Source organism: Dermacentor silvarum, chromosome 10 (genome assembly GCF_013339745.2).
Source record: "Dermacentor silvarum isolate Dsil-2018 chromosome 10, BIME_Dsil_1.4, whole genome shotgun sequence".
Lineage (NCBI taxonomy): Eukaryota > Metazoa > Arthropoda > Arachnida > Ixodida > Ixodidae > Dermacentor > Dermacentor silvarum.
This window is the reverse complement of record NC_051163.1, coordinates 96,340,218-96,363,795: the sequence shown is the minus strand read 5'-3', so window position 1 is coordinate 96,363,795 and position 23,578 is coordinate 96,340,218.

The following is a 23,578-nucleotide window of genomic DNA, read 5'->3' as shown; positions in this document are numbered from 1 at the left end:
CCACAACCGATGGGGACGACGACGTAGCTGGCGACGGTGCCGTTGACGTTGGAGGCGGCAACGACGTTGATCCCGCGTGCTCACCGTCAGTCATGGTGGGGACGGTGAGGCGACGTCCACTGCGGAGCTCCGTTTCCAGCCTATGTACCCCGCACCTCTCACCAATGTGTTACGGGGGTGTTGGGAGTATAGACTGGATGCATTTACAATATATGCACAAGTAGGGTGAGTGTGGTCAAGATAGCTGACCAGTGTGAGGGCTGGGCGTGATGGCTGAGGCGTGAAGGCTGAGGCGAGAATAACAGGGTACGAACTATTTATTAGAACATAGTGGCACGCGCCAAAAACCGTGACCGTCCGTGGCGGCGGTCGTAGCGAACGAGAGTGACCCCTCCCTCGCTTGGGCTTGGTGTTGAGTCGGCGTAATAGCGTTGTAGGTGGCGCTAGTGATGAGATAGGCGGCTTATGCGGGCGCTCACATCCCACCCCAGTCTGACTGACCATGTCTCGTGGTCAATTGCTTCTGCACACTGTCACACGCACGATACCACACCCACACACATGCACGGAAACGCTGCAACATCACTCGAGCACGAAGTCGTCGAGGTGGCTCGGTAGTACATCGAGTGCGTTGTGGCCGTTGAGGCTGTTGCTGCTCTGTAGAGGCGACATTTGCTGCTGAGGCAGGCGTGGTCTCTGCATTGACGACGGGCTGTTGCTCGATCACTGGAGAAACTGGTGGTACATAAGGCTTAAGCTGGGACACGTGCACCGTTCGTGGTTGAATAACCAAACGAGATGTCAAGCATGACACACGTAAAGCCCTAAATGTGGATGGTGTAAGCTGGTCGATGAGGCGGTAAACACCATTAAAGCGAGGTGCCATTTTCTCATTGGCAACCGGAGCCTGTCGTCTCACCCAGACCATATCACCGACAGTAAAGGTGTGAGAACGGTGGCTGCGGTCGTAGCGCTCTTTGCGTGCACCTTGGGCTGCTTCCGAATTGGCGGCTGCTTCGGAACGCTGCATTGTTGTGTCGCGGATGCGCTCGGCAAGGGCGGATTGCTGGTTGATCAAGGCTGGTTGTCCATCATTTCCGAGGGAGCGGCCGTTGACGCAATAGGCGTCTGTTTTCTGCGTCGTTGTCGTCGTGGTCGTTTTCTTTGTGGCTCCTACCGGCGTCGCCGGAGTGTTGGGTGACAACAACACCCTGATGTCAACGTAACCACTTCGAAAAATGACCTTGGGTTCCGCGGTGTCCGTCGTCTCAGTCACATAAGTAGAACCGTAGCCCATGGCGAAGAGCGTGATCAGTGCGCTGACCAGTATCAAGAAGATGATGGTGGCACATGCCACAGTTGCGAACGTGGCGAAGCTCCCTTTTTGAGCATAATCGTCTCTGTGCTGGACTTCGTCAACCCGTACGCCGTCTGGCCATATGCCAGGGTGCCGTATGACGTGGGGCCGTAGGCCAAGTTTCCGTAGGTTGTTTGGTGAGCCACCGGGTCGTAGTGAGCCATGCTCACTGATTGAACCTTGGCAGAGCAACTTCTTGACCTGAGTTTGCAGGAACTGCCTGTCTTCTGCAGCGTACTGGTAGGGGCTTCGACTGTATGGCAATGTGTCATGTAGTAGGTCAATGCGGTGCTGCATGCCAGTGAAATGGCCAAGATCATCATCGTGGCGAGCAAAAACAGCGTTGTGTTCAGCCAATCTATCTTTTATAACTGACCGCTGGCTGAGAGTGAGCTGGCTGCCAATTTGGGCTGGTGCAATATCGGAATAAATGCGTATGGGCACCGTGTCAGAAGGGAGGGCATCTGATGTGATAGACTGTACTCGAGGGCCATGTCTGGGCTGCTAAGGCTTGCCATGGTGGCTGTTCTGACGAAGGCAAGGTATTTCGTTGCAGGCAGTCTTTGAAATTGCGTCTGGCTTGTGGAAAGAGGCTTGACCGAGCTGAGATTACAGCGTTTGCCATTCTTGGAACCAGTTTTTGGCTAGCGGTAATGGTGACGTTCGTGGCTCGATGCTGCAGCTGGGTTGGTTCTGGCGGCTCGAAGATGAGACGTGCCTGCGCTGCCGAGAACCAATCCTCGCCAAGAATGAGGGGGAGTACATTATCTTCCAAAACAGCAGCTTCAACAACTCCTGTGGCTGGGCCGATGGATATCTTCAAAAATGCAGCACCAACAGGTAGCACTGTGCTTCCTCCTACCACCACGAGTGGAGGCTCGGTCCATGGGATGATCATGCTTGCAGGCACACGAGCTTTAGAGATTAATGTCACCTTGGACCCAGAGTCAGGAAACGCTTCACACTCACCGACTCCACTGAGAGTTGAGTTGAAGAAGGGGCATTGCTGTTGTGAGCCGTCAAGCGGAACGGGTGCACTGTGCACTGCTGGGGGCTGCTGTGTCTTGGGCATGGTTGGAGGCGCTAGTGATGATAAGCGGCTGGTGCGTGTAGGGCACTTGGATGCCAGATGACCCAAGGCATGACATTGGTAGCAGACAGCTTGAGACAGGTCTTGACCGCTACGAAAAGCTGGAGCGCCATACTGTGCCGAAATAGCTTCATAAGTAGCTTCTTGTTGCTCGGCGGGCAGCTCTGCAATGCGCGTTTTTGGGTGTGGCTCCTCGGGAGGACTGTGGTGTCGATTGTTCTGAGCGAGGCTGCTGGCGCTCTGCGGGCTTAGCGGCACGAAAGGGTTGCGACGGCGGCAAGGCAAATGGTGACGGGCTTGCTTTGGCGTGCAGATGTTGCGCACTCTTGTCGAAGCTGGTGCAAGTAGAAACAAACTGAGCTACCGTGGGCGGCCGGTTGGCTGCTATGGCGGCGAGGATGTGTTGTTCGCGTAAACCATGCAGCAGGTAGTCAATCTTTTGGGCCTCAGAGAGGTTAACGGGGCAACGCTCAATGATCTTCAACTTGGCAAAGGCATATTGATGTAAGCTTTCGGATGGGGCCTGGGTTACCCTCATGACCTGCTCTTGCCACTCAATGAGGGACAATTCTGTACAAAATGTGTCCTTCAGGGCGGCACTCCACGTGGCCCAGGTGCCGTACTGGTTGCCGAACGCGAGATGCCAGTCTCGCGCTGTGCCTTTCAGCTTGCTAGCTGCGATCAGGCGTGTGGTGGTGGCGTCGTCCCACGAGGCGAGCTGCTGTACTCGTCGTACGTCGTCAAGCCATGTATTGACACTGTGGCTGTGCAAACCAGCGAATTGCGGGATGGACGATGACAGGTCTGGCAGTGTCGTCACCGTTGTTGCAGGGCGAGGTAGCTGCTATAACAGCATGGCGAGGCTCTGTAGAGTGGCTGGGTCCAGCGTCAAAGACGCCGCAGCGTTCGAGGCGGATTCATTCGTTTCAACCGAGGGGGTAGCTTCACGCTGCTGCTGAATGTCGGATTGCAAACGCTGCAAGAGCTCCTCTTTCGAACCTGTGATATCCAGCTGTCGACGGGCCAATTCCTCGCGTATAAGGTCGACGCCGAGGCGCGACATGGTCACCGGGTCGAGATTCTGCCACACAATTCCGGGCATGATGCACTGCGAAACGAGGCTGGGCGCACGGGAGACTAGGCGAGTGATCGCTAAGCCTAGTTGTCGACTAGGGCTAGTCAACATTCACGGCACTCTTCATATGACGGCCGTGCTTTACACAGACGAGCGGTAAAATGACAGGAGTATCTTCAGGCGTGAGTCTTCGGCGGCGTGAGTGCGTAAGTACAATGACGAATGCAGTTGAGAAGGCGTACTGACCGGCGTTCGACGCTGGCGTTGTTGCTGGCGTTCGACGCTGGCGTTTGAAAGGCGTTCTTGCGCTGCCGTGGCTGAATGGCTTGGCTGAGGTTCGGGGTCGACTGCGCCAGATGTGAGGGCTGGGCGTGATGGCTGAGGCGTGAAGGCTGAGGCGAGAATAACAGGGTACGAACTATTTATTAGAACATAGTGGCACGCGCCAAAAACCGTAACCGTCCGTGGCGGCGGTCGTAGCGAACGAGAGTGACCCCTGCCTCGCTTGGGCTTGGTGTTGAGTCGGTGTAATAGCGCTGTAGGTGGCGCTAGTGATGAGATAGGCGGCACATGCGGGCGCTCACACCAGCAACAACACGCAGCAGCCAGTGTCTCTATCTTCTTCTTTACTTTCCTCCTATCCTTCCGTAACAATATGATTCGCATAAATGCATGTTCTGGCAGCGTGGCTGTATAGCCTAGTGGTTACGAAGCTCGCTTTGGGACCGGAGGTACGCGGGCTCGAAACCCACCGCGGCAAGAAAGTTTATTTGTTTTCTTTCTTGGTAGTTTTTGATACGCACCACAAATTGCGGCTGTTAAAAAAAGAAGAAATTCGGCAGAGACATTTCAAACTGCTTACGTGTGGGTATGCGAAAGCGATATATTCCCTTTGGTGCAGTGTTGTACGGAACGGCGTTCCAGGAACTAGTTACTTTTGGGAGGAACGCCACCATTCCTTTAAGGGCCGGTGGAACTGTAACGGTAACTGGTTATTTTTACGAAAGAGCGGCAGAGAGAACGGCGTTCCTTCTGTAAACGTTCCATGGCACTAAACAGGCGCACCGACGCACGCACGTATGCAGCACATCATGCAGGGCGCAAATAGCTACCGCTTGTCTGTCACGTGACTATTGTGCCTTTTCTTTCGCGAGTTATGCATTATATTTTTTATCACTAGGCTTCAAGATTGTCACGTGACGCTCCCTTCTGTAGTTCTTTCCGCCATGGTGGCCTGTCGGACACTAACATCGAGATGTAACTCTTGCCGAGTTCAAACAAGGGTCTTTACTAAATTGAGAATATCTATTCTGGACATTTCTTTTTCTACTCATACTGCAATATTGAATCGGTAATAATTAAACGCCTAAGTATTGTTCCTTTCGATGCGGTTTCTTGCGCAACCATTTAATTTTATCCTCCTGAGATCCCTTGTACAATACATTGCACATTGCCTTCCACTTTTTTTCGAAATTCGCTCAGAAGTGATTACGCAAAACATTCACTCTGGGTTTGATATACGGTGCATGTGTAACTACTGTAATGAAGTGGTTTACTCATGTTCTTGTCATCCGCTTTCGAGAAATTTGACAATAAATTGGTCTAGACCTCTGTGTCGTCCCACACGGCCGAAAGACGTCGAGGCGTATTTCGAAGTCACCGAGATTTCGGGAAAATACCGGACGCGGTAGCAATATGGCAATCTACTATACGTAGTTCCATCTTCATATCAGCGATTAAACAATGAAATGCAGTTTTTACCGCAGCTAACATGAGGAGATGATGGAGAGATTCACGTACACGGAGACGGAGCTTTTGGCATCTATCAGATACCGGCTCAGCCGGGTCTGGAGAACGTGCTCCATAAGCTTGCCCACACAGGACGTAAGGGATATGGGACCGATATTAGCGGGTCGAAGTGGTTTGCCCGATTTGGGAATGAAAACTACCTTAGCGTCCTTTACTTGGGGTTAGGAGGGTGCCGCGCACCGAGCATTTATTGAAGTAGTCGGTTAGGGCTGTGATGGAGGGGGAATCGAGATTGCGTAGTGCCTTGTTGTGCACTCCGTCGGGACCGGGAGCTGAGGACGTAGTCAGGTGCTGAAGTTCTGCCCTGACTTTGGCCTCTGTGATGGTTTTGTCGAGGAGATCAATGGGGGAGCCTGTATAGTGGGTGGTCTCCGGGGGGATATGCGGGGAAGTGTAGACCACGAAGCGTCTGGAGGAGTTCCTGCGGGGAGGCTTCGGATGCGTGTATGAGCTTCGTCATGATCTGTTTCTGGTGTGTCTTGGACTGAGTCGAATCAATGAGATGCGGAATAGGTTCCATGTCTGGGGCAGGCTCATGTTGTGCTCCAGCCTGTTACAGAGCGATCCCCAATTTTAGCGAGAGAGAGTCGCAGCATGCGTCTCAGTCTCCTTGTTGAGCTGGGTCAGCCGGCGTCTGAATGTTGTATTCCAGCGCTGACGCTGCCACCTCCGCTCGAGTCCCGCCTTGGCTTTCCAGAGCTGCAGGAGATGGGAATCATCGCGTCCGCAGGGCAGTCCTCTGGGAGGGGGCGAGTCGCGGCGCGGATGTCGCACTAGAGCTGGTCGGACCAAGTAGCTATGTCTGAGATGTTGTGTAGAGTGTGGGCTGCTCGGAAAGTGCGGAACGAGTCCCACTTCGTGATGGCAGCACCACGAGCGGGTCTGCGTGCTGGGCCTGCTTTAGGAGAATCTCAATAATGTAGTGATCACTACCCGGATTCTCCCAGGTGTTACACCACCAGCTTGAGGTAGGCGGTGGGTAAATGTGAGGTAGGGGGTAGTGTCTGCACAGAAACTGTTTGCGGTGCAAGTTGGGGTGGTGCGATTTGTGAGAAGGGAGAAGCCGGCCTGCTGAGCTGCGGGCCATACCCGGCGCCCGCTGGGGGTGCCCGTTCGGTAGCCCCAGGCCGTGTGAGGGGCGTTGAAATCCCCTAGAATTAGGAGGGGCTCTTTTGAGCGACACGCTTGGCGAGCGTGAAGAGTCGGTCGAAGTAGTGGCAGCAGGCACTTTGGGTGGCTGTATTGACCCTTTTCGCGGCGATCCCGTGGGGGCTGCCATGTTTGATCACGTGGTGACGCGTTCATTGCTTGCCTCAACTGCCTCCGTTGCCTCCTTGTTTACAATGGAAATGTATGACGCCGGCGCGACCTAGAAAACCTCTGTTTTCAAAGGTATCGTAGACGGTGACCAGGTAGATGACACGAAGCTTTGATCACAGCTTCAGAGAACATGCAAAAGCGCGTTCGGAGCGGATTAAGCTATGTGCAAACGGCGCAATCAGCGTATATGGTGCTTGTTCTAAAAGAGGGGCTAAATATGTATTCCAAGCTATCCAAACATTCCGCTCATAAATTCCGTCAGGATTAGTGTGTTTTGTTATTTGTTCTTTATTCGGCAAATATTTTGAAGCAATGGCTTGTCAGTTTCTGACTCAGTGAAGTTCGTTGGTACGGCCATATCTGATTATTTTCTGCGTAATCGCTCGCGGGTGTGTTCAGTTCCGATAGATTTGTTCTTGCTGAGCACAATGCTTGAAACGTAGCTGTTTTGTACATTGTAATACCTTGAAGCAAATATATATGGCAGCTAGTAACTTGCTTACTCTTATGGACCGTCACGAAACATTCAGCTTCGACCATTCGTGCGCCATCAGTGTAGTCCGTCATTTATTGTCCGTACACAGTGCGCATATATTCAAGTGTGCGCCCATTCACTTATTCTTGATACGTCGGCGATAGAGTGGGTGTCAGTTTTCCTGCCATTTGGGTCGGATGTGCATAGAAAACGTGCGCGAAACTTACTATGACAGGAAGCGGCGCTACTCCCATTGTCATTGTTTAACGAGTGGTACTCTTGCCGACGTTCTGGGGACGAAGCCCTTTCTTTGAAGGTTAGCAATACAAGGCTGGCGGATGAGCAAATTTCTGTATCAAGGAAAACCGTACATCCCGAAGTGCCAGTAACACGTTCGGACAGTTGCAGCAGTGGTTCGCGAACTTGGCCACACAGATTCATTCCATTCCTTAACATGCCAGTCCACAATGTCTTAGCGAAAACTCAGTTGCATTTCCGACAGGTGATCCCACAGAAGCAAGGTAGAAGCGATAATGGTTTCGTATTCGTGCGCGGTCATTGAGGAGACGTATCGCACGCCGTCGTGAGCGCCATCTCGTTTCTGTAAAACAAACTGCTGGACGAAAAGGGTCAATATTTTAAGGATGAAGAGGGTATCGCGAGTGCACTGCGGCATAAGTTCGATGAAGAGATGATCTATTTCGGGGACGTCTAGCGGGTGTGAGGTGGGAGTGAGCGCACGGCGTACGAGAAATGCGACCCGAGGGGACGTAGGAGAAATGGGGATGATGGGCACGTAGCTTGGTAGGGTGAGAGGATTGGAGGGCTCTTGCAGCGCGAGCACGTCGGGGCCGTCTGCCCAAGCTTGGAACTGGTAAACCAGCCCCCGCTTGGAGCCAAAGCATCGACAGTGGCGTTGCTTGGGAGCCGGGCACACATCCGCGCGGTGGCCGAGTGCGCCGCGGTTAGGGCAGTGCTCGATATTCTTTTTGAGGAGGGAGCACCTATAGAGTACGGAGGAGAGGTAGATGTGCTTGGGCACCCAGTCTTGTTCGAAAAGGATGATGATGGACTCCGTGGAGCCCATGCGTATAAAGTCGAGGATGGGAGGGTTCTGCTCGCGATTGAGACGATCCTGAATGTCTTCGTAAGAGTGGGCGAGAGGGACCCCGTGAACCACACCGCGGGCGCAGTCTTCCGGGGCCGCTTCGTAGGAGTAGTCGTAGGCAGTGTCTTTGATGAGTACGGACTTGATGGCGAGGTAGTGGTGTCGGCGTTGCGGGTCGGGAGTGTTGATGAGGACGACGTGTGGGAGGGTGTTGATGATTACGGTGCTTGGCTTGGCCTCTTGGTGTCCGAGGCGGGCTGCTTGCAGAATGGCATCGCGAAGCGCAACGCTGTTCACGGTCCGAAGGTTGAGGCCACCACGGGGACGGAAGATGATTTTATTATCGTCGATGGGTAGCTTGGGGTGGCGTAGGGCAGAAATTGGGGCGGCCGGGGCCGGTGCCTCGCCAGAGCTTGAGGCGTAGACGGCTGCATACATTTCTCGGCAGCGGCGAAATTCGGAGTAGTGGTGGGGCGGGAGTTGCGACTCGAGCTAGGAGGAGTTTATCCGGCCGTAGGGGACAAAGTCGGGTCTCCTCCGCGCCCCGGAGGCCCGGTTTCGATTCCCGCCCAGATCAAAATTTACCTATTTTTTATTTCAAAGGGATTAGTTTACTTTGTTTACATGAACCTGTCTGATAAATTTGTCATCAATACGAGCATTTTTACGACGCGTTTTTACTTTTTGCCGTCGGCCATTTTTGGTAGCGTCGCCGACTACAACTACGGGTTTTTGCGTAATGGGGCATATAATGCTTTCGCATTAAAAAAATGAAAAGGAATGGGCCCCAACACGGAGCCTTGCGGCACACCAGACGTAGCAGCAACATCATCTGAGCAACTCCCATTCAAAACAGCTCTTCGACGTACTTACTTAACAACACGGAGTTACAGCCTGCATAGTCATAAAAGCATTCACGTGTTCATAGTACGGATAATCTTACCTGGTATATCGAGATTAGTAACAATGCGGATCGAACGTTGGGTTATTGGCTCCTGTACACTTATAATGCCACCATCCTCGCTCATGTTACTACTATAGAGAACACTAATAGGAACAAAATTTGAGTATACATCCAATGTGTGAAATTCCATTGTATTTATTACCTCATTAGAACTCAAAATTACTCCACTCGTTTTATATGTTCAACTTATGATCGAATAGCTACTCTAACCCCTAATAAAGATAAACTTGAATTTGTAACCCGTAAACAGATACAGTCGAAACCGGATATATCGAATCTGAAGGGATGACAAAAAGTTCGATGTATAGGTAAATCGATATATAAAATAATATGCCCTCAGGTAAACGGTGGCTTACCGATTAGTGCATTCGAGAGCCGCTAATTTACTGCACGCAACTCTGGGGAAATAAGCTAGTACACTTTATTTACACGCAAAAAAATTGCTGGTTCACTTTCAACTTCATTGAAAAGTCCAAGCTGATTCTTTTCCTTACACTTGTAGCGGCCATCGCTTGCGGAAAATAAACTCATGAATAGGCACTCAACCCACACGACGACGCCTCGAAAATCGGATAGAAGGAATGTTGACGTCTGAGGTAGCATGAGGGCTAGCCGAACAGGCTGACAGGGCTCAACTGACTGCACTATCTCTTCTCCACCTCCAGGTGCCAGAATACCTCAAAGTGTACAAAGACGTGCACTATGAGGTCTTCTGCGTGGCGCCGCGTTCGATATATCGAATGTGCTGGTGAACGAGCGTTATTTATACGCGTGCACCGGCCCGATACATTTGCATGGAATTTTCAAGGGTATTTTACAGCTGTTCGATATACAGAATAATTAGTTATAAGCTGGCTTGATATATCCGCGTACGACTGTATCTCCGTCACCACATATGTGGCATCGTATTGATCAGCTGCACAAAATACGTATCAGATTTAGTCACATTAACTTCCTTCAGCTCTTTCTGGCCTCGCACAGCCCTTGAATGGTATCGCCTCCCCAAATAAATCCTAAAGAGTACTAATAAACGCAAGTTTCATGCAACATCAACTAGCGTACGTTGTGTAATCTGAATTTGTTAATTACTTATTATGTTCCTTTTAAATTCTTTGTAATATCAGGTAATATGGCATAATTGTAACGCTGCCTTCCTGGTGCGCACTTTACTTTTTAATGGTTGCATTATTTTGTTTAGCCTGCTCAACCCACTCCCTTCCGTAATGCCTTCGAGTTCTGACGGCGCAAATAAATATATTATTAAACTGTAAAAAATATTTCTTGGATGAGGGGTGGTCACCTCCGGCAATGTTTATACATCATCATCAGACTATATTTATCTCCATGGTAGGACGAAGGCCTCGCCCAGCGATCTCCAATGACCCCTATCCGGCGATGTATAAAATATGTGCATTATTTAAAGCTACATAGTTTAACACTACATAGCTAAACTCAGTTTATCTTCTGGAATGACTAGTCAGCTCTTCCTCTTAGCCGCTTATTTTGTCTGTGCATGAAAGTGTCTCGTCTTATTTGCTCAAATGACAACCTAATTAACGAGCTCTTGAAACTCATGTCGCTTTGGTAAATAAGTTGCTATGTGTTTTTGGACTCTCGCTAAAATAAAAAAAACGTACATTACTTTATAAATGCAGTGGAAGAATTTGCCGCGAAAAGACAAAGCCGTGTAATACATTACATTACTTTACATGCCTATAGCCAGGAAGATTATGCGACCAAATGATTGTGTATTATTACATTCTCAAATTCCTAGGGCATTTGCCCTATGTGGAGAAGCCAGTTTAACTTTTAAATGATTCACAATTCGACTTTGTGATGTTTCGACCATATATTCGATAGAGAGAAATGTGCATGACCAATAGGAACATAGGAGGCAAACATTCTTATCAAATTTTGCAAAATAATCTGTGTTTACCAACTGAACAGCATATTTCTACCCTGGAACAGATAGGAAATTGAAATGAATCACATATATATATATATGAATCACATATATGATAGTTGATGTGATGACTTCGATTTCCTGTTTTATGTTTAGGCTACACTGACACTGCACAAACTATATTTTTGTCATAATACGGAATACAGACCGCAGAGTGCGGCTCATAAACACATCGGGATAATGAGGTGTAATTTCTGGATACATTTCTCGCTATGGGTAATATAGGAGCCCCCTTCTCACAATTATGTCTTGTTTGAGAGCGCGTTTGCTGAAAGTGGACTGATTGTCCGCGCTTTCCGTATAGCTACCGAAGTGACTGGGAGAGCCTTTCGCTGTTTAAAGCTTTAAGACTTTCGATGCCAAGCGCACCTGAAATATACACAAACAACGCGCTTGCCCGGAACCAGAAAGGTCGCAAGCATCATGCGAAGGGAGGGATTACCCTTCTACGGGTTAGTTGCGTCCTTGAGCAAAAAAGAAAAACCGGGGAGTGACAAGTCATTTTTAATAACGGGCTGTCGCTCTTATCGTTATCACAAATGACGACTTACGCCAACGTACTGCGCTTTGTCGTGAAGCTATTATGGTTCATTCTTTAGAAAGGGTATTTATTTTTTGCCGCAACGTAACTGACGTCATCGGGGAAGATTTTAAAATATAAAGGTCATGTGTCAGGCGGTGGTACCTAGGTGACATGAACGCCCGAGAAAGATGGACTTGTACAGTCACTTTCCTTTGGAAGCGCTGATAACGTTGCAATTTAAATCAAAATAGAACTTCGTACATGGTATTTTTCCTAACATTTCAACAGAAGGCTAATCAGTCCTGATATTATTAAACTTATTACGTTTTAGCAAAGACACTCTCCGATGACTTCATTATATATACAATAAAGGGCTCTGTAATTTCCACCGTGACGTTACGTAGGTACGTTGGCGCACTTAATGTAATAATGCCAGTCAGCCTACTCACATATACCGCATTACTAATCACATCTACCATGGCCTCGGCTTCATCCCAAGAAGCAATTGCCTACCTATTTTGATTACTTGCAACTCGGTAGGCTTAAGACAAGCCAAAATTTGAATAGGAATGCGTAGTATAGAATTAGTATGAAACCTACCGTGATATAGAACGTATGCGTTACACTCGAGTCTGTCCAGAATCGCACAGTAACGTTCATTTACTTTGACTATTCATTTATCATCAGTGTTAGTAAACAAAACGCATGCTGTGCCGATCTTTCCCCCCACCTCACCCCAAATTCAGTTGGGCGCAGGCTACCACCTTGCGTCTGCTACAAACAAATACGTACCCTTCACCCGCCCGCCTCCACCTTATATTCCCTGAAGTTTACAGTACCCCAAACTGCCGGTGCTGTGGCACTCACCCGGCTACGCTTCCGCATATGCTGTGGGAGTGCCCAGCACAGTACACTCACATTCACACCACGACCCTCTCGTCGAGGTTGCGTGAGGCTCTGCGGAGCTCCGCCCTCGACGACCAAACCTGGGCGGCAGAGCACGCCCGTGAGGCGGCGGTGAGGCAAGTCTCGACGTCCCCTCATCGCTATGTTTGCGTCGTGAAGTCGCCTGAGCTTGCACAAGTTATACAATTGTACGCTCCAATATTCCATCATCAAGAGTTCGCGCTTGTCATCACGAATAAGCTAAAAAGCAACCTTGCCTGCAGAACGTATAGTCAGCGTCAAAAGTTTTCGTACCCCAGAAGGTGAAAAAAATATTTATATTTCTACGCCTTAGTCACGCATCGTAGTATTCGGATTTATAGCGTATACTGGCCTAGAGTAAACAAAACAAAAGTTTTGCATTTTAAAGCGAAGCTTTGTACCTCTTCCAGCCAAGGCTTCTGTTGTGTCCGTCGTTGTAATCAAAAAATGATCCCGACGAACCGCTAACAATTGCAGGTATAGCAGTATAGCTTACTTGAATTCAGGCATTCAGCGTACAACTAAGCACTCGTTTTCGCGTGAAAAACCACAAAAACAAGCTTCAAAGTGATGAGCCAACATGATGGATGATAAGGGCTGCGGGCAAACAACGGAAACAGGCTCGGCGCGGTCCGTAAGATTAGATTGCAGCTGTTGCAAAGCTTATGCAGCTGCTTGAAAGAGGTTTGACGTCATTGGAAACCCTTCCAGCCTAGTAACTGCTTCGGTTCATTTTCTAGACTACCCCACTATGGGGTAGTCTAGTAGTGTATATCACACCGATCATAAAGCACTAGTGAACATTGTTGTGAAGTAAACAATAATAAAGGCCGTGGTTAAAGTTACGTTGTAGTGTGTGAAATATCAAGTGCGCCGCAGTCACCGTGAGGGTGGCGTAAAAAGCTTCGCTTTCCAACCACCTTCACAGGGTGGATTGGCGGGCAATCTTTTTTTTTTTTTTTTTTTACTGGCTGCGGGCGTAGCAGCGTTGAAAATGAACTTTTGCGCAGAACCTCGGCCCCGTAAACGTTTGGCGGCGACTGTGCGTTTGAACACCTGAATTTTCTTTATTCTGCACATAATTTTTTTTAATGAATGGCCTTCCAGCCAACGTCATGCAGTGCTTACACCTGGTTAATTTTCACGACAGCCATCTCAGACATGACTTATTAAGTAGTAGAACTCAACTATTATGTAGTACGTCATTATTATCACCAAGCAGGTGTAATAAATATGTAAACAAATAAAGGATAATATTATTGCCTATGAAATTTTACTAAAATTTTAGGACTACTTCAAAACTTCGAATGTTCGTCTTGTGTACGTCCCTATACTTTTTAAGAAACTGACAGGGAGAAATTCAAGGGTGAAATTGTCATCTCTTGTGGCACCATGGCAGAAAAGGGAAGGTGTGGCTTAGTGGGCCCATATGAAAGGATCAGCTGCGATTATGCTACTCACGCACAAGGAACGACACTTTTGTATTTTATTTACAGGCAGTAAAGTGATAAATGGTGTCAGTGGACGCTGGCGTGATCATGACAATACCACCGTACCGATATGGGCCATAAACGATTCTAATTGGGGAACATTTCTGGAAACCCTCACGGTCCTTTCTCTCTTCAATTGTTCAAACACGTTAAATTTAGGGTAGGAGAATATTCTTACAGAATTACCGAAGAATTGTACCAGTAATTATATCATGGTGCTGCGATCTGATTCAGTAATAGAGTTAGTTAAGAACAGAACAGCAGAATGCCATAGCAATTTTGGTGATTCTAGCCGAAAACAATGTCTTCTTGCAACACTTTGTGGGCATAACTCAAAAAGGGTGTGGTCTGTGATTGGAATCGTTCTTTATTTTTACACGACAAACTACATTAGCACGTCCCGGTGTCTTTTCGCATAATTTCCAATACTCCTCAGCGCACGTTGTGGTAAAAGGATATGAAGACCTTTGGTATTTCTGGAATTTCGTGAAGGTATATGGGAATGGCTCAAATGATAAGACACGTGCGCTGCATATTGAGGATAGAATGTTTATGTTTCGAGGTATCGGTTTGTACTAAGCAAAAAAGCTTGTGAAATAATTCGGACAGCCTTCATTTGCACCGAAGATCCGGTACGGCAAAAATTCTGCTTTGATATAATGCAAATATACTCAGTCAAGTAGCTTCTGTATTCCTTTGTAAGAATACTACGTCTGGGGCTGCAGCCAAGTTTTCTACTTCTGTGTCTTTTGAATTGCACACACTGGACGCTATTTTTTTTGCGGTACGTTTCAGGCTGAACAAAAGTCGCACAAACATGCCTTTCCATGACATAGCTGAATAGGCAAAAATATTTCTTAGTAATGTCTTCATAAATGTATGCCTTAAGAAAGAACTAAGTATTAAGTAACTAGTGCGCTGGCCCGAGCCCGGAAATAATCTACGTTACCCGCCTGGCCCGGCCCGCCACCCCTTTACCTCAGGCCCGAACCCGGCCCGATACCGAAAAATACATGTTTGTCAGAGTTCAGACGCCCGAGAATAACTCGCTGCACGTTACACGCACACCACGAGAAAGCCCGGCCCGGGCACGGGTCAAAAAGCACACGCCGTTCCCGAGCCCGGCCCGAGCCCGGCCCGAGCCCGTGAAAAAACTGCTCTACCCGGCCCGGCCCACGGGCCGGGCCGGGCCCGGGCTTTCGGGTAAGCCCGAGCCCGTGCAGTGCTCTAGTTTGTACACATGTACATATAACCTGCAGTCTCCATGAGAGAGGGCATCTATTCCTGTGCTGAAACCTAAAAACACTTCGATATCGTTTCCTCAGCACCACGCTCGACAAGGTAGACAGCCGTCCTCTTACGGAAGCCACAATTCTTGGTCCCTGGTCCCAGCCGACGTCGGAACGAACTGCTTTAAAAGCGCTATTACGCTTTTTAAAAGAAACAGGACTTAGTGAAAAACTATAGAATGTGCGGACTGATACGTTTCTTTTAGTTTTCTTTTTAATCTTCTTTTGTTTTCTAATATTTTCTGCCCTTACCCCATCCCCCTGTGCAAAGTAGCCAATCGGACACTTAACCTGATTAACCTCTTTGCCTTTCACCTCTTATTTTCCTTCCTTTCTTCATTCGATATCGTTGACATCCTTGTTTACGTACCTTGCACAAACAGTAAGCTGTTCAATTCCAGCAATATCCGTCGTTTCGTCAGCAAGCACGGAGAAGCAGCCTGCAGCGTTCACTTTTGCATCTAGGCTTTCTTTGGTAATTTCACCACGAATTTCTATAATTTGGATTGGTACATCTGGTTTAAATACGAGGCATTACTGGGGCAACTTTCCAAATGGTTCTTCAGATGTGTATCTCCACAATCAACTTGCATGCGAAGAAAGCGTTCTGGAAATACCAGTAATTTCAGCGGGGGCTTTACTTAAATCCATAGGACCAGTGTCCCTATCGCCACGGAGAGCAAGACCTTGCCGCCCGCAAAAAAGAACTGTCTCAAATTAAATAGGCCGTTGAGTTTCTTCTGTTTTCTCTTATTTTACTTTGCCCGCCCTGGTCCAGCTTATCGATCACATTGGACGCGCTTTCTGAAAATGTTTGGAGAAAATTATCAGATGCTAGCTGACAGTCACGGTGATATCTAGTATTTCGTGTGTGTGGGAGATTGCGAGCGCGCGCTTCCATTTATGGAACGGCTTGGACACGCGCGTTCGAGTGCGTGCATGTTGGCCCAAGTTTATAAAAACATTAAACCCAGAAAGTTCCAGAATTAAAAATCAGAAGCACGCCTTTGGAAATGTCAGTGCACTTTCGCGTCAAAAGTGTATGAGAACTTTATACTCATGAAGTTTCGGAATTGAAATCCATGCGCTCCGTAGATTCCGGTGCCGCTGCGAGATGCCGCGACGCGCCCGCTCGCTATCGAAAATCCCTTGAAACTTTGTGCTCGGCTGGGGCTCCTTACGTTATGTGACTCTAGTTGCATGGGCGTTTGCACGAAATCCAGCCCGATGTTCGCAATTTTCGCGCCGAAATGTCCTTTCGAGTGTCAAAAAGACATTGTAGACAAAATCCACAATAATTTCCGGCGCCGGTGGTTGTTTTGGTCGGCGGTGCATGACAGCACGAAAAAATTTCGGGGGGGGGGGGGGGGGCTGAAGCCCCATCAGCCCCCCCCCTGGCTACGCGCCTGGAGGCCACTTATATTACCAATTATAATACCCCTCACGAAAAAAAACTTCAGCGATTGAAGCGAACAGTGCATACATTCTATGGTATCACGCATGCAATATACACACAACATTCAAACCACATAAATGATGATGAGGCGCTCCTGCTAACAATGCGCGAAATACGTAGTGCTTCCCCGCATGCGTTTCCCGTTAAAAATTACTGTTGCGCAAGCTGCCGCGGCGACGGTAGCTTGCGACGCGCGTAGTGACGTCACTAGCCTTTCATATTTAAAAGAACCAGCCTAGCAACTGATTTCATTGTTGTTGCAGAACCGCTATGTGTAGTAGAGATGGGTCGCTCAGGAGTGAGCCGGATCTTGTGAGCGGCTCTTTTAAAGAGCGTGTGAGCGGTCGTTCATTAAAAATCAGCGGCGGTCTTTTGGAGAAAGGGAACCGGTTCTCTCGCGTTCAGAGAGCCGTGCCGATGCGTTCCGTCAGAGCCGAGTCTTCTGCTGGGTGTGACTTCCGCGCCATCTATTAGTGGTACGAAAAAGCAACTGCCCTCCCGCCCTCCCTCGCAAGAGTCGCCTTCACCCCCTTGCCTTCGGCTGAAGAACGAAAGAACCGCCGCTCACTTACTGAATCACCGCTCCCTCGCTCTTCAAAAGAGCGGCTCAAAAGATCCGGCTCGCTGCTGAGCGCTCAGGAGCGAGCTGCTTTTTTCGCCTCGGCTCCCTCGCTCTTCAAAAGACCCGGCTCGCTCCTGAGCGCTCTGTTGAAGACCGAGGGAGCCGTGGTTCAGTAAGTGAGCAGCGGTTTTTTCGGAGTGAGGAAGCTGGTTCTCTCTCCTTGAATGAGCCGTGCCGAAACGTTCCGTCTGAGCTGGGTCTTCTGCTGGGTTTCGATGTTTTTCGATTTCTGACCGACGAATGGTGGCCGGTGTGGGCCGACTCGCGCTACTGGTACTCGCTCGCAGTGGGTGCTGTGCGCAGCAGTCCCCTTGGTTTTTTGTGCGTCTTATGGTGTGGCACCCGATGCCACCGAGGGGAGAAGTAAAGAAGTCTTAATTGGCAAAGGATGGCACCGTTCGTTGCCTGCTGTTGTTCGAACGATGTCGCACGACTCTCACCGATCGAACATCGTGCGCTGGTCCAATAACACTTCGAAGATGGTCTTCCGTGTCTTTAAAGGGCCCCTAAACCACCTCACATATTGTTTGAAAATTTCAAGTAAACGCGCATCGAATTCAGAATGCCGTGCGATCAACGATGCCAGACGCTGCAGCGCTACGCGCTGCGGGAGTGCCACAAAAAAAAAAAATTCGAAATGGTGCCGTAATAGCGGAGGTTACACGCGTTTGATGACCGAAAAACGGCCCCTCGCTCGTTTCGCTCTTTCCTTCGCTACTCTCCTCATCGGCTGGTCGCCCCTCCTCGCCGAGTGCTTCTCGAAAGGTCACGTGACATACGTCATCGCCAACGCGCTTCTCAAAACACTGCATACTTCCGGTCACGTCCACGCTAGCGGCACATATACCGACGGCGAACCGTCCGCCAGTTCCATAGAACGTCTGCCGCGCGAGAGGTGTCCAAAGTAGACGGCAGTTCGGCCGGCGCCCCACCCGCTGCACCATCAATGGCCCAATCGACGACCGCGAACCTGCGCGCCTCCGGCACCGGCAACGAAACATCAGCTGGAGCCGGGAGACCACGGGCTCGGCTGTGCTCGCATAGCAGCCGACGGCGCCGCTAATATAAGCGTATTTTTCTTCTTTGTGTACAAGTATTGCGAAGAGCGATAGCAACGATAAGAAAATATTGGGGCCTTTGAGCGTCGGTATTTCATTTCAAAGCGCCGTCCGTTTTAGCTTTGAAAGGAACCAGAAAAGGCCTAGTGACGATATCGGCGCCGTCGAGCGATCAGCGGCGGTGAATCTGCCGCACAAATGAGTCCCGGTCTCATCCTCTCCACGTACGCAAGGAAATCTCGCCGTTCGCGAGCAAGAACCACTGTCGAACGGCGGCCCGCGAATGGCAAACGGCGTGCGATGAGTTACCGTGCCGGTAACGTGGACTCAGCGCTTCTCGGCTACCCGCTGTTGCTGCGGTGCCGGCCCGTGTTATGCGAAGCGTAGCGCTACAGACCCTGTGTTGCGCGCAAGTCTGGAAAGGCCAACGCTGTCGCACTCTGTTCGCGCAGCTAATCAGACCGCTAAGCACTACTGTGTTGGAACGCGAGCGATTTGGCACTTGCGTTGCGGGCTGTAATTACCGATTCGCAAGGGCGCACAAACGAGCAACACGACGAGGAAGAGCAGAAAGCGCGCGTACCTGCTAGCAGACTAACCGGAAGTCGTAGGTTCTTGTTCAACAAACGGACATCGTTTCCGCAGTTGACATCACCAGATTCTCCCTGCTGACATCGTGACGAGCGCTGGGGATACCGGAATGGCGAGGGGAGGAGAACGGCATTTCTTTTTTTTTTTTTTTTTTTTTTGCACTCCCGCAGCGCGTAGCGCTGCAGCGTTTGGCATCGTTGATCGTGACGGCATTCTGAACTCGATGCGCGTTTACTTGAAATGTTCAAAAATATCTGAGATGGTTTAGGGGCCCTTTAAATACACGGAAGGACCATCTACGAAGTGTTATTGGATCAGCGCACGATGTGCGATCGGTGAGAGTCGTGCGACATCGTTCGAACAGCAGCAGGCAACGAACGGTACCATTCTTTGCCAATTAAGACTTCTTTACTTCTCCCCTCGGTGGCATCGGGTGCCACACCATAAGACGCACAAAAATACAAGGGGACTGCTGCGCACACCGCACACTGCGAGCGAGTCGGCCCACACCGGCCACCATTCGTCGGTCAGAAATCGAAAAACATCGAACCCAGCAGAAGACCCAGCTCTGACGGAACGGTTCGGCACGGCTCATTCAAGGGAAGAGAACCGGCTTTCTCACTCCGAAAGAACCACCGCTCCCTTACTAAACCACGGCTCCCTCGGTCTTCAAAAGAGCGGCCCGCTCCTGAGCGCTCAGGAGCAAGCCGGGTCTTTTGAAGAGCGAGGGAGCCGAGGCGAAAAGAGCGGCTCGCTTCTGGGCGCTCAGGAGCGAGCTGGATTATTTGAAGAGGGAGGGAGCCGTGACGCGAAAAGAGCGGCTGGCTGCTGAGCGCTCAGGAGCGAGCCGGATCTTTTGAGCCGCTCTTTTGAAGAGCGAGGGAGCGGTGATTCAGTAAGTGAGCGGCGGTTCTTTCGTTCTTCAGCCGAAGGCGAGGGGGTGAAGGCGACTCTTGAGAGGAAGGGCGGGAGGGCAGTTGCTTTCTCGTACCGCTAATAGATGGCGCGGAAGTCGCACCCAGCAGAAGACCCGGCTCTGACGGAACGCATCGGCACGGCTCTCTGAACGCGAGAGAACCGGCTGCTTTTCTCCAAAAGAACCGCCGCTCATTTTTAGTGAACGACCGCTCACTCGCTCATTAAAAAGAGCCGCTCACAAGATCCGGCTCGCTCCTGAGCGACCCATCTCTACCCAGCGCCTTGGCGCTGGGTGGTAGAGGAGAAGGAAAAGGGAGGAGGAGTACGGGGAAGGAGGTAGGGCGAGGGGAAATAGGTTACCCCAGCGAGTAATTTAGTAAAATTTAAAATATTTTTCAAGGTAAAACAAATACTTACGGGGCACATTAGCTATGCAACAGTTTTTTTTATTGACGAGTTTTGCACACTGTATGTGAGAGTACACCTTTCCGCACAAAATGTAGATGATCATCTTTCCCGCAAAGACATTTTGCCGGGAGGTAGATACTCCTTTGTCGTGTGTCACTGCGCTTGAACACCTTTCCAGCAGATGTCCCCTTACCTAAAGGACTTAGAGTGCCTGTGTGTCAGGGTTATATATCACTTGTCACGGTGTGATGACGCTCGGCCAAAGGCGGTGTGGGTGGCGCGAGGAAAAGAGAGGCCCTGCGCATGCAGGGACACTATCCCTCACCAGTACACGGAAGCCCAAGCCCAGAGTCCCTTCAAGTTCGGCTGAGAGATTTGATATTGCAGATGTGGTTTATGGTATAAGTGAAAAAAAAAGATAATGACGATAAGTAAGCCAGAGAATGTCGATTCCAGTGTCAATCTGCATCAAATCTACAGATTTAACACACGGAAACTTCTATAATCGCAAAGTAACGTAAGTATCACTTATGCTTAAAACACTGCGTTGGATCTTGTGTAAAGCTTTCAGTGTTGTACTTGCTCTATAATAATTAATTATTAATATAATAATAATAGTAGTAGTAGTAGTAGTAGCAGCAGCAGTAGTAGTAGTAATTATTATCGTGGTCAGCTTCGTTTACACGCTCGTGGAATTGCCAGTGGCTGTTGCTCAGCAAAAAAATCTCCGTCGCATACCCCCGCGCGAGGGACACGTGTAAATGCAGAGCATAGTGGGGTTCCGTGGTGTTGGTGTTGTTGTTGGTGTGGTGGTGGTGGTCTGGGTTGAGAGAGAAGAGAGAATCGTAAGTAGGTAACGTAAAGTTGTTATTATTTTATTGGCATTACTGTGCCCGAAGCTCCGGTCCAGGAACTCGCGTTTGAAGCGCGCGTCGGCACCCCCAAAGTCCCGTTGACGTTGCCCGACGGCTTCCGCGCCAGCGCCCTCCGGGGCGACGGGGCTCCGCGGGCGGCGGCGGCGGCCTCCAGACGACGACGCTTGCTCGCCGCCGCCTCTCGTTCCCGTACGCCGGGGTCCGCGGCCCGACGCTGACGTGTCGCAGCCGCGTGTCGTTCTCGACTCGAAGGGTCCGCGGCCCGACGCTGACGCCTGCCCGCGGCTTCTCGTGAACGCTGCTCGGGATCCGCTTGTCGACGTTGACGCATGGCCGCGGTTTCTCGTTCACGAAGTTCGGCGTCGGCAGCGCGCCGCCTTGTCTTCTGCCGCCGTGGACGAAGACGATGGTACGATGTCTTGAACTGGTGCTTCGGCGCTGATGTTTGATTGCGTCGAGGTACTAGTTGAAGGTCTTGCTTCCATCGCTTATCAAGTGCGACCGCCGACGAACGCAAGAGAGCGCAGGAGTTGACGAGTGGTGCCCGCGCCAACCCGCTTTATATTCCTAGCGCGCGCGTTAGAGGGAGAGGGGGTGGAGAGAGGGCGTGCTATCACGCCAGCACCTGCTGTTGCTACGTAAAACTAGAGTGTACTAGATATGGTCGAGTGGGACGAGCGGCTGGGGCGGCACATGCTTTGCAGTGAGGCGCCCGACGTGGAAAAAATACTGTGGCGACGCTGCGATCGAACTGGATTGGGCCGCATCAAGGTCGCGCCGTTGGAAACTGCTGGCGATACTGCTCGGCAGGGTCAATCGCACTACTTCGCGCGCTGGATTTGCGTTTCAGACCTCTCAAATGGTGTTTATAATCGAATATGAATGTATATATGTCTTAAGAACAAATGCCTTTCTTTCCTCTTCATTTTATTTTTTAATGCCGCTCGGTGATTGCCCGTGCGTTGCGGCCGCAGTGTCGGCTTTCATTCTACTATGTTATTGTACGGTTCACTTTGGAGAACAAATATTTTTCTCGTTCTCAAGCAGCATGTATCTCTCGGGTGTATTGTTCCGCATATAGTTTTCCATCAGTAGGTCTTGCGGAACGCAAGCGGAGAAACATATGTAACCTTCCTGCTTGCCGCTTCAAACAAGTAAAGCATATATGCCCCATCCGGCACCTGTACTCGATTTCGTTCTTTTTTTGGGGTTTTTTTACGTGCCAAAACCAGTTCTGATTATAAGGCACGCCGTAGTGCAGGGCTCCGGATTAATTTTGAGCACCTGGGGTTCATTAACGTCCACTACAACGCAAGCACACGGGCTTCTTGCATTTCGCCTCCATCGAAATGCGGCAGCCGCGGCCGGGATTCGATTCCGCGAACTCGTCCTCAGCAGCGCAACGCCTTAGCTAACTGAGCCCCGCGGCGGGTACTCAGATTTACGGGAAGCATCGTTATTGAGAAAAAAAGTTGTCGCAGTTTCACCTGAAAGGTGAAGCATCAATTGCGATAGCAAATTTGTAGAGAGATATACGGAGTAATGATATTAGCTTTATCAGCTGTATAAACTTGGACATGCAGCAGCACCGGCAACGCGCCGAACTGTTGTCGACGCCGTCGGCATTTTGCCCGCGTTCGCTCAAAATGCTGCGGCGTTGGTGACTGTTGCCGGAGCCTCTGATATAAATAGGCACTTGGTGCCGCAGCTAAACGTCGCCTCCCTTCCCTCCCCTTCCCCCCCTCTCCCACGGCCTCTCGCGCATCGGAAGAAGGCGCGTTTGCTCTACATATATGGTGATTGTAAAGGAGGAAAGAGACGCCTACTTCTGCAGCCCTTAAGGAAGCACGGCGCAGAACGCGCGTTTGTTCTCCGCGCGTGCGTTCACTCCCCGTGAAAGAGCGCGTCCCTCGCGCCCTTTCACTCGCACATACAGCGTTCGGCGGCGCGCGGCCACGATTTCATCTTCATTGACGTCATACGGAACCTCACGGCGACGGCGACGGCGACGGCGACGGCGACGCCGACGGCAGAAATCTGCTTTTGAGTGTCCAATAATTGCTATCGCAATAAAAAAAAAACTGCAGCGCAACATTCTATTCAAGTTTCCGCCTTACTCGCGTAACAGAATGCGGAGTAATGGGCACGGGGTCATTTATCGCGGTCGGTGTCATTATGGTGTCATTCTGGAATTTCATTTCAAGTGGATGGGTTTTGCAACCTCACCGGCTACAATTCGTAAATTGCAATATGCGTCGTA